Below are 11840 nucleotides of genomic sequence, written 5' to 3' on the forward strand. Positions count from 1 at the left end.
ATAGCCTACGTACTTGGGTTCACTGTCTATCATGTCCTGTATCCTGTGCAATCTGTCATTAAATTACCTACCTTTCACTGAGATGCAGTCTCACAGAACCCATGCAAGCTGACATTTTGCAATTAATTTAAGTGATAAACAGTAACAGTGATCAGATTAATTAAAAACATTTTAACCACAAAGACACCAGTGTAATTCCAATAAAGTTACTCTGAACATGCATCAGTACTATTGAGATCAGAGGCTTTCTATAAAACATGAAACAATCAATTTGGCTGTTGACATACTTGAGCCTGTTTCAAGTAAAAGAAGTATCAGCATCTGATCAGACGCACAGGCAGAGGGAGGGCACGGAATTCTCCAGTTCTCWTCTATGACTGAGCAGAAAGGGCCTAATAAAAACTAGGTCTGACAGAAAAGGTTTTCCCACTGTCTTCTATCACCTGGAGATCCCAAGAAATGAACATCTCAGGAGAACTTTCCATTTCCCCAGGAACACAGGGTACAACGGGGAACAACCTCCTCCTCCTCCTGTCACAGGACATAAAATACTTTCCAAAAATCTGTAAGATTTCATCTTGAAAGGATACTGTCTAGCTTCACCTAGTTAGATTTTGTATTATCACTTGAAGCATATATACAGGACAATCATATCTTCTGCCATTCTTCATTTTGGAGGCTAAAAGAGCCAAGTATTTCTAGTTTCCTCATGTGAACGACACTTTTCATTCCATTACAAAGGAGCTTACAAGAAATACGTATGTATCCTTTAAAGGAGACTTGAGATCATGCTTTATCCTTTAAGCAACATATTTGTTGTTTGCATCATTAAGCCACTATGAAGCCTATAGGGAAGATTTTCTGAGCTTTTATCTGCCGTGCAATCAAAAATTGATACTAGATCAACAGACATACAATATGACTTAAATCAGTTCATTCTGATCAACAAATATGCTTCCTCTTCCCCCCGCCTTGGATATATGTATAACATCTAAATTAGAATCCAATTTTTAAATTATAGAAACCTGTAGCCTTCATGACAACTTTAACTTAATCTGAGTATGGTTATTCCTATTTTTTAATGATAATCAGAGATACAACAACTATACTATCTCTAAATTTTAGCTGAAATATTCGCATACAATTCATGCTGCTGAAATGAGATTGGCCCTCCCACCATTTGTCAATGCAGTAAGGTAGCAACTAACATCACATTCTTTTGTATCCTTCGTGTTTTTTTCTTTGCTTGTTTATGTTGTATAATCTGAAACCATTTAAATGTGAAATAAAAGTATGACCAAAGAGGTTCAGATTTATGTTCATATAGCATAGTCAATGCACTTTCTCCTTAGATTGCAAGGAAGATTATGACTTGAAGTATTACAGTTGAAGTGGTGCTTTCTAGCAGTGTTATTTTTAAAGATCTGCAGTAGCTCAGAAATTCCTACCTCTAAAACCATGCAAATATCCTCTTTATTTAATTTGAAAAAAATAAAAAAACAAACTCAAGATCAATTTAAACATAAATTTAAATTCAAAACTGAATTCATTTATTTTGTCAGGTACATTCTGCTGTATAATGCAAATCTTTCTGAAATCTTATTTCACTGATGAGTTACCAGATATATCCGGGTGCTAGGCAGCTCTGAAAAGTGTGCAGCCTGTACAATGTTAGAATGTGCTAGTGTTCCTCCCATTCTCTACAGTCTGTTCGAGAACAACCACTAGTAGTTGAGCAAGGACTAAATAAAAGCAATAAAAGTAAAATCACAGTTTCATGCATAAAGATGAATGCTCCCCCTCTAGTAGGACCCAAACATTGCTGAGGTGGTACCTCATTAGCCCTTCATAACAGGTWGAATTGCTCCAGTATTTCTCCATAAACAAAAATGAATGCCGGGGAATACCAGTCTCTGTATTAATCAACACAAGAAATTAGCTATTCTAGATAATGGCCGATGATGACTTTTCCCACACTCAGTCCCACAGGAAAAAAGAGTTAATGGATCAGGAATCTCTTCTCCCTCTGTCATTACACCAAGATGGGTTGGCCAAACTGCTACCAAGCCAACTGCTACCTTGTGATTRAAAGTACTTTAACAGGCTAAACACAGCTACATCAGCCACAAGCACCTCTCTTTTAAGACATAATGGATAAAAAGTTTACCCTTCTGGTCAGCCATAACCATTGCCGCTTCAAACAAAACACCCACAAAGCACACACCCTCAACTTGTTTTGTGATCTAAGGGCCAAGAAAAGATGGAAGGGGGGAGAATTGCCATTCTTTTTCCACTTATTTTCTTTACTATACAAWGAAGAAGACTTCAGAGCTGTGTTTTAATAGACTCCATCCTTCTCCATTTCCATCTCACCCTCAAGTCAGTTCATTTCTCAGATTAGCAGGTTACTTAGGGGGAGTGACAGCCACTCCCATAGGTTGTTACTCTGCATTTAGACATGAAGAATTCCTCCAGAAAGTGCAAGCATAGAAAACCTGCCAGAAGAAAGGCAGGACGTCCAGCTCAGAAATGCTTTCATGATATCCTGTTGCAAATATTTGGAGCTTTAAATTCAGACCTGTATGCTTTGGGTTTTGGTTTTTTTGGGGTGGGGGTGGGGTTCCACCAGGTTTCTCCTCCACCTCTGAAGAGGGGCTGTGACTTTCACTGATCACAGCTGTTTCATCCATTCATTGATCAGATGTTCGAAGTTCTCTGACTTCTTTCATGTGGTTCTGAAACACTTTCCTACCTTTTCCTTCATTAAGACCTGTCAAAATCTAACTTCATTGCAGAAGCAATGTGAAGTCAGCCATTTCATTCTGGGCTATGTTTAGGGATTACCTTCCATTCACTGTTGCTGTTTTTGATCATTTGTTAAAAAAGAACAAATTGTTTTGTATTTTACACATTTTTATAGTATCCCTCTTTCTCATCTGTCTCATGTTGTCTTAGTTTCTAAGTACTTAGGAACAAGATCAATGTTTGTCTGCAAAGTCACTAGAGCAGTGGAGCCTTCAGTTTGAATGGGAGCTCATGGCACAAAAAGTAGCCCTAAGGTTAATTTCTCCATTTCCAAAGAAATCCCTAGTCTTCTAGCTACCTCCACTAGCAGGTCTAATCCTTTCCCTCCCACTCCTTCAGCTCTTTGTGTCTAGATAAGCTTGTTAGCTCTGTTACTGGGCAAGAATGCAGATAAATTTTATCATCTTTTTTCGTATCTTCCTCTCTCACTCCTCCTTTTGACCTCTATCTTCACTATTTTGTGTCAAGGAACATAAACCTTCACTCCCTTCTTCTGTCAMATAAAGATGAAGGTTTTGCCACTCCATTAATGAAAGTAAACAAAAAACTTTGACATGTACGTACATYCTCAGCCACGGACCTCAACCAAATCAAACATTCACACTGCTCTCTTGAAGACTAGTGAGAAGTCAATGAACTTTCAAGCCTTATTCTTCAGGGCTAAATATAACCATACAGAAGCCTGGCACAAAAATCAACACCAAGCTGCACATAACATGTCTTTTCTGTACACATCACACTTACTTCTACCTCTCATTGGTAAACCAGGTGGACCAATTAGACTCCTTTACAGAGCTGTGAATTACACAGAGACAAAARTCTAAATGAGACTGCACAAATCTGAGAACAAAAGAGGTCTGAGGATTCCAAAGGTAGCACTCATTTGTGTTTTGTTTTTTTTGGTTTCACTGCTGTATAATGTTACTGAAAAACAAGTCTCAGAGAATGTGAAATACAATCAGGTCTCTGAATATAGCACAGCAAGAATGTCAAAGTCCATACAACAGCCACAGTATCAGTTTTGCAAAGAAAAAGCAAAGAAAAGCAAAGCAAAAACTACAAAGTAAAGAAAAATTCAGCAGCTCTTCCACCTTCTTCTTGTGAAATGAACTGGTATTGTTACCAATCTCTTTGTTAAACTTCTTTTTCATAAAAGGATTTCTCATATTTTGTCTGAAAAGAACTGAACAAATGATTACACAGAAGACCTTTCCCATAGACAATAACAACGAAATTTAAATTCATGTTTAACAAGAGGCTATATGAAGCAGATTTCTTTCTGAGTGGACAATAAAAAACGAAATTGTTCTCATAATTCAGTTATAACTAACACTAGAAAAAGAATCTGAGATAGTAACAGAGGAATAGGAATTAGAAACTTAGCTTCTATTCTCTGCTCTGCCACAAAAGTCCTGTTTAAACCATTTCAAATAACAAGAATAGTTCCTCAACTAATCAAATATTTGATCTTAAAAGTTTGGCATCTGKTTTGGGTTAGCATGACATGTACTTAAAACTGACATTTTGTTTGATTTTCATATTTCTCTGCAAACATTAATCTTTCTTAGCCTGTGCAAAGAGACAGACAGACATCTCAAGACATGTACGTTATGGAGATCTCCAGTACCACTTGCACGATCAGGTTTTTATTTACCGTGAATCTCAGTTTCTTCTCTTACAAAACACACGAGAAAATGCATCTGATTCAAAATATTATTGTGAGACTCTTCAAAAAAAGCTTTTTATAATTTGCATAATTTTCGATGTTCTTCAATTTCTACGCCTATGAACAGAGTCTCACAAAAACAAAGCCAGTAAAAGCAGCTTATTTTGGAACAAGGTAACAAGGTTTTTTTCACCTATTACACATACCAGTGGGACCTGAACCTCATGGTTACCATCCTCACAACACTTGTTTTTAAAATCTTTTAATTTTATATATATGTGTATACATATACATTAATATCTATATATACACACACATACACCTACACACATATATACACTTTTTATTTTTATATATAATTTTATTTTTATAAATAACRTGTATAATATTTTATATAAATTTAGATTTCTATTATATATTTTATATATGATGTATATATTTATATAAATTACATACACAATATAAAAAGCAAAGAAACCATAAAGAAAGAGACGAGTTTCGATTCAGGAATACAGTGTAACAGACTATGTAGGCTTCGTTTGACCCTGTGGTGCCTCTGTACTAAGGTACTTACACTTTGCTATGTGAACAAATACTAATAGTTTATCACAGAATCTACGTCCAGAATTCTAGGACAGCTCCTGGTTCTTCATCTATTTAGTCTCAGTTTGCTCCTCAGATCTTAKTCCCATCTTCCTCATCCTCACTAACCTTGCCTCTTTCTATTACCTTCTGAAATTCTTCTATACTTACTGGCTTTTGCTCTTTTTCTCCCAAGTTCCCAGACTAAATGTCCTTAACTTGCACAGCCTTAGGAAGCAAATTAATTTTGGTTACTATCTGAGTAATGGTTGAACTGTTTTGACTGAGAAGTTTTCAGAGGTAATCTCATGTAAACATATCTYACAATAAACATTTCAATTAAAACAGTTAACTTCTGAAAAAATTTATCAGTAATTAAAAATAAACCAATGATCCTCAATGGGGATCATGAGACAGCCTCAGAAGATGGCCTTTTTATCAGCTCTGCCTAAGCAATCAGCAATTTAAAATTAGTAAATAGTAGCTGCTTTCTTCAATTTCTTCTTCCTTCAAGATTTTTCTTCTTTTTTCCCTCAAGTAAGAAATATTCTTGCAGAATAAAGTTTAAGATAACAAGAGAATTACTACTTTTCTGGATATTGYTTTTGGACAACTTTACAAAAGCTGACATAAAATTCTATTTTTTATGTAGAACACTAAGCATATTGGTTAAAATCCTCAASAGACAGGACAGTGCTCTGCATTCAGGTCTACAGGTTAAGAAGAGTAGTTTCTGTAGAACATTATTGGTTTAAGTCATACTAAACCAACAGTATGGCTTTCCTCTAAAACCTATTTGAGTTGTTTTACCAAGCAATTTGGCTTTAGAAAGGTTTCCTCTTTGTAGGCGATTGCTCATGTAGCCAGATGTCCASAACTAATGCCAAGATGAATGTAAATTTTAACAGCTCATAAGACATTGATGGAATGGTTTCAAATTCAGTTCAGTTTGATCATCAGATAGACCAACAGATTAAGTGAGATTCCTCGTCTTCTATCAAGCCGAATACTAAATGAACCCAAAGTAACTACTTTGATCATCAAGCCACACACATTGTTAAAATTAAACTTCTGGGTAACAGAAAAATTATTTTATTTTCACCAGATGCAGGTAAATTCTCAAGTGCTTTCAATATGCTGTGTATGGTCCAAGTTTATCCTCTTTGTTTTCGTGTAGCTTTGCTAAAATAAATATGAAATGCAAGCATACCTGCTGCTAGGTCTTTATTTGTAGGGCCCCATTAACGAAAGTCAGGTACTTCTCTGCTTCTTGAAATCTTTCTAGGTTCAATCTTTCTAGGCGACTGTATTGGCCCTAATGGAGATCCGATGTTTAGCATAACTCACCAGCTCAAACACTACCAGCTGTTACCAGCTGTCTCACAGTATAGTCAACCCTCTGTTAACTGACAGGTTGTAGCATCTGATACCTCTGGTACAAAGGCACACTGGACTGCATAAAAGCCTAACTTAGAAGTAATTAAATTAAAACATTTCACTATGTGGTGTGAGAAATTCAGTTGATATTGGTCTAGCTTGTATCAATTCTGCTTACAGTCTTTAAGAAAAGCTTTAAGCCAAAAAAAAAAAAACTTGTTTTTAAACTATARATCATACATCTTTAAAGAATGCATAACCAGTTTAGGTTAAGCAAAAGAACTTCTATAGTAAGGTCAAGACACAAAGCACAAATTGCACAAATTATTGACAGGGACACCCTGATTCTGTAAGCGTAAAGAACATGCTTAATTTTACTCTTTTAATCAAGGTCTTATTTGCTTTCCTGAAAGGAGGTTTCACTGAGGAAAAGAAGCTGATTACAAGCAAGTATTAGTGTACTTGCTTGCTTTGTAGAAAGAAACCAGGATAGACATACACATGAATGACAAGAGTAAAAATTAGAGATATAAAGAATATCCACACTAGTCTTATATAGCAAAGTTTTTTTTGCCTCCAGATATCATTAACATGCATTAGGAAATTGTACTTAAATTATGTGATGACCAACCAAAAAACTGCATTGTTGCACATTTATAGAAATGCCCAAAGGTCTCATATTTCTGGCTTAAGAAATAGCCTAATCAATTCTGAACATTCGAATGAGAGGCTTCTTTAGAACTGCAGCTGATGGGACTGGGACTATCTTGTACTCTAGACTATCAAAAAACAGATGTAGACTGTCTCTTTTATTGAAGAGTGATGGAAGCAGCTCCCTCAGTGGCCAGTTTGTTGAGCTTGATTGGAAAATTTCTTCTCTAGAATAAATTATGTTTAGCAATTGAAGATTTCTCTTCCAAATGGTACAGTATTTTAAGCTGTATARAAGAGGTCAAGAAGAAACACAAACTGTTAGATAACAGCAGAAAGTTATTGTGAAGGTAAAATACAGAAATTGCCAATAGATTCTGTCATGAGGGAATCAACAGCATTTGTATCTGGTATTTGAAAGAATTTATAGTTTAATAARACAAGTTCAGCAATGTACAGACTTAGAAACCCAAGAAATTTTTGTGGAGAATATAGTACGCTTTTTCTGATTATTTGTCACTCAGAGTAATGCAAGCCAAATTCTGCAGATCCTTAATCTTATAAATAATCCTTTGAAGTCTAGGCAGGTATGGGAAAGACACGCATTGAGACAGAGTTTCAGAAATAGGTTCTTATTTCCCTTCCAGGTGTTTAAATGAACAGTGTCTAATAACAATACTATAATATTCTTTAAAGCATCACTTATTTCTGTCAACTCCTTTCACCATTCATATGTAATGCCACCGTACCAGACACGACAATGAAATCTTGCTCCACTGCATGCGCAGTTTAAGAAACATATGCTTTATTAGCCAAAATGGGCTCATACACAGGCAAGTGAAGAACTTTTAAGCACAAACATGTTTCACAAACAAGGTCTAGTGATGGGGTTAGGGGATGAAGAAGGGAAAGAACAAAATTTCCACGGCCTTATAAATAAATATAGATATGACAATGAGATACTATACCATACTTCAGATACTATGCTTCAAGGAGTTGTAATTCCCCTTAATTGACACCCATAGTTCACACCAATGATATAATCATGGGGTAACACATTGAGCAAAATAAGAGATGCATGTTGGCAGAAGGAAAAATGAAAATTTCAACAGTGAAGCATTTATCCTAAATGTTTAGATATGGAGAGCATCTATTATTTCACATGAAGCATCATGGTGAAGAGAACAAGCCAAGAGAAGTTGCTTAGYTTATCCTCCATGCAGCCACGAACAGTATAGCTGTACAGAGCAGAAAAACTGCTCTGCCCTCACTGACATCTCTTTCCCACTCAATACAGCCAGTCCAGCATGGACAGAAAGTCCAAGTACAGAATTGGTGTAAGTGACCTTCTCCCTTGAAATAGCTAACCACAAAGTAGTTCGAAACCTTCCTCAGTCTGGCTGCTTGRTGGCCCCCAGAATAGCCAATGCCCCCCAAAAGCCCACAGACACGTAACTGTAAGCAGTCAACCCTTGCAGCAGGAGGAAGAGGAGGGCTTTGCTTTTTGCTTGGCTGGCCACAGAGAAAACAGGACATGCTGCGATCAGGATATTTTTCGCAGCAGCAGGAGCTGCTGGGAATGGCAGCAACCACTCTGTGCTGCCTTGACAGAGGAGCTAAATTTGAATCCTAGGAGGGTCAAGAGGCCCCAGTAGCCCAGGGGCCTCTTGAGCACATCTGCTCTCCTGTAGGGCAGAAAGCTGCATGGAGGCATCTTGATCCTGGGAGAGATACGAAGCTGCAGTTGCTTCCTGGCATGCTGCAGGATCTRTGGCTCCTGAAACCAGCATCCAGCCTATAGCATCAAAAAGGCAGGACCACCTTCCCCACAAAGCAGGAATTCAGGGCCACTGACGACAGCACATATTATCCAGTTTAATGAAAAAAATCCATCTTGGAATAATCTTCATTGTCTTTAAGCAGTAGCGGTATACTTCTTTAGGAGCTCCTCAGTACCAAYAGCTGTTTTAAATTAACAGTTCTCATCTATCTTGTCTGTATTTCTTCCCTTAACCAACTATTTATCAGGTACCTAATGTGGATGAATTAAAATTTCCTTTAAATTATAGAAGAGTTGAAGATCATTATGTTTTCTGCTACTAGTCACACTGGGTGGGTGACAGAGAGAGAGGGCAAGAAAAAAATACATATGAATCTTATGTTAACTGAGTCTTACAAGTTACGCAAAAATAGAACCATGTTTGTTGTTTAAATGGTCCATAAAATTTACAAGATTTGAGCTGAAACACAAAGTATATGAGAAGTAGRTAGCATTTAGCTTTTTAGAAAGAATAGGACAAATATTTCACAACATGGAAAATAAACATTAACTATTAGTAACTATTCGTATCTTGCTAAGTGTGGTACAGGCAGAAATTTTACCAGTTCTGGTGAAACAGGTGTCTTTTATGTTTAAGTGTCTTTTCAAYCTTTTTGAATGATAAATTATTATTTTACCCATTCATCTAGATTACAGTAAGAATCTATCTGTAATGCTGAGTGGCTGAAACAAACTGCTAGTGGAACGGAGGTTGAACGATTCTGCTGAACCTTCATTTTGCAAGTATGATGTCTCTTTATTGCACCCATTTATCTTTTTTTTTTTTTTAACCTTTCAGACAGGATTATAGAGGATAATTACATGGTAGTTAAATTGGTAGAAATTAATACATATCTCCCTCCAAGAAAGGTTCTTTTCTATTTTGTATCTACCACATACTCTAAAACATAAGCTTCTATGCGACAGATTAGATACTGTGAAGTAGTATATACAATAAAAGTGATTAACACCATGAAAATAGACTGACTTCACTTTCAGAAAGATGTAGAAACATTTCATATGTTAGATCTTAAATATTGTAGGATTCTCCTATTGAGTAATTTGAATGCCTAAGGAGTTTTACTTTGTATTCAAATTATAGTCACTAAAACTCTTGGAATAGTCTACTAAATAATATTAACTGAGCATTTCTCATTACACAACAGGCAAAATGATTACTTCTGCTGAATTTCCCTTTCATTCTTTAGTTTCACCACTCTTTTACAGTAAAGATCTCTGGGAAGCAAAGYGTACAATAGAATTTCTAAACCACAGGTATCTTCTTCTAGTGCATCAGAAAGTAAAACAACAACAATGCAGCTTATATAGAAACAGAGGAATAAACTTCAATCTTACTTTCACTAGCTGAAATCTACAAACCCCTCRGAGTCAGTATATAACATTGAAATTGCTTGTGATTTTACATACCTCCTTTCACAGAGTATCCCAACTTTGGCATCATGTAACAATGTTCTGTAGCCAAATCATSCTGCTTGTAATTCTAATAGCACCAGTGATGGGGCTTGGTTTCCAGTCTTGAAGACAGAATTGGGTTTCATCCTATGGGAGAAAATCTGTGAATTGTGTAATGATTACTTCTAAGACCTTTTTTTGCTATGACACAATGTCTTCAGGCCATGGTGGCTGTCAGTATGGTGCCTAAAGAGCGTGATGAACATGAGAATATATACAAATTATTAATAGGACAGTTTGATACTGCAAAACAATAAATGGTTAAAGAAAAATATTCAAAGGAAAAAAGATTTGAGTGTATTGTGGTGGCTCACAACAGTAGAAGTTACATGGTTCAGTATTTGCAACATAGGCTGACTGAACTAGAAGAGCCAGCAGTTCCTTGTAGGCCTATGCAAAAGAAAGGGAATGGAATTGCTTACATCCAAACAGGAAAGATCTAAACACTATCTTGCTGATTATTATGGGGTTGTAGATAAATGTAAGGATGAGTCCTGCACATCAGGAATACTTTTGGCTCTTGCTAAGATTTATAGCCCTAGTTTCCAGTATAGTTTTTATTACTAATTGAATATATCCAACGAAATATTTAAGCAATTCTATTAAAAAATTCACAAATGCCCTTTAAAAAAAAAWAACAAAAGGAAACTCTAAAGGCCTATCTTTTCTGATTTCAACATTATGTCAGTTGAAATAAAAATTTCAATCTCTAGTCATGTAGAAGATTCAGAATCTTTCATGGTCTAGATAGCCTTTGAAAGTTTTTCTGTTAGCTACAAATCAACATAAGTCAGCAAAAACAGTAAATACGGTAGAGGGACAGGATGCAAAAACACCTAGCAATTTAAAAGAAATTCCTATAAAGTAAACCAATAAACTGGGATGTGACGTAAGGCTTTACAGAGCAATGAAAATCAATAATGCAATACTGTGCAAATGTTAGCAAAATAACAATAAAGTAAGAACCACACACAATACTAACTGTAGCAGGAGCTCAACTCAGGGTAAACTAGATTCATGTTGATGATTAAAGACCTGATATTTAAATAAATCACTGATACCATGGGGACCAGTATGTTTTCCCCTTATAGYTTATATTTACTGAACTAAATTTTACTGGTCTTACTGAGCATCTGATCTTGCAAATATTACAAATGCTACTAGCACAATTTATCATTTCTTCTTCAAGTATGGTTTTACAGAGTTCAGTATGCCTCAGCAAAGAAAAAKCCCACTGAATAAGTTTGACAAAATATTATCAAATCCCCTTTTCCACAGCTATATACAAAAAAAAAAAAAAAGAAAGAAAAAGTGGAATAGGAAGTAATGACTGGATACTGCTGTACCCCCTCTTAATACTGTTGTAGCTTCCTCTTAAAATTGTGACCTGTTAAGGAAATAGTCCATTCTGTCATAATCAACTGGGAAAATAGCAGGTTGGGGGGGGGGGGGGGGAAAGACCTGTAT

The sequence above is a fragment of the Rhea americana genome, unplaced genomic scaffold, assembly GCF_003343005.1.
Source record: "Rhea americana isolate MKP2758 unplaced genomic scaffold, rheAme1 scaffold_170, whole genome shotgun sequence".
Classification (NCBI taxonomy): Eukaryota; Metazoa; Chordata; class Aves; order Rheiformes; family Rheidae; genus Rhea; species Rhea americana.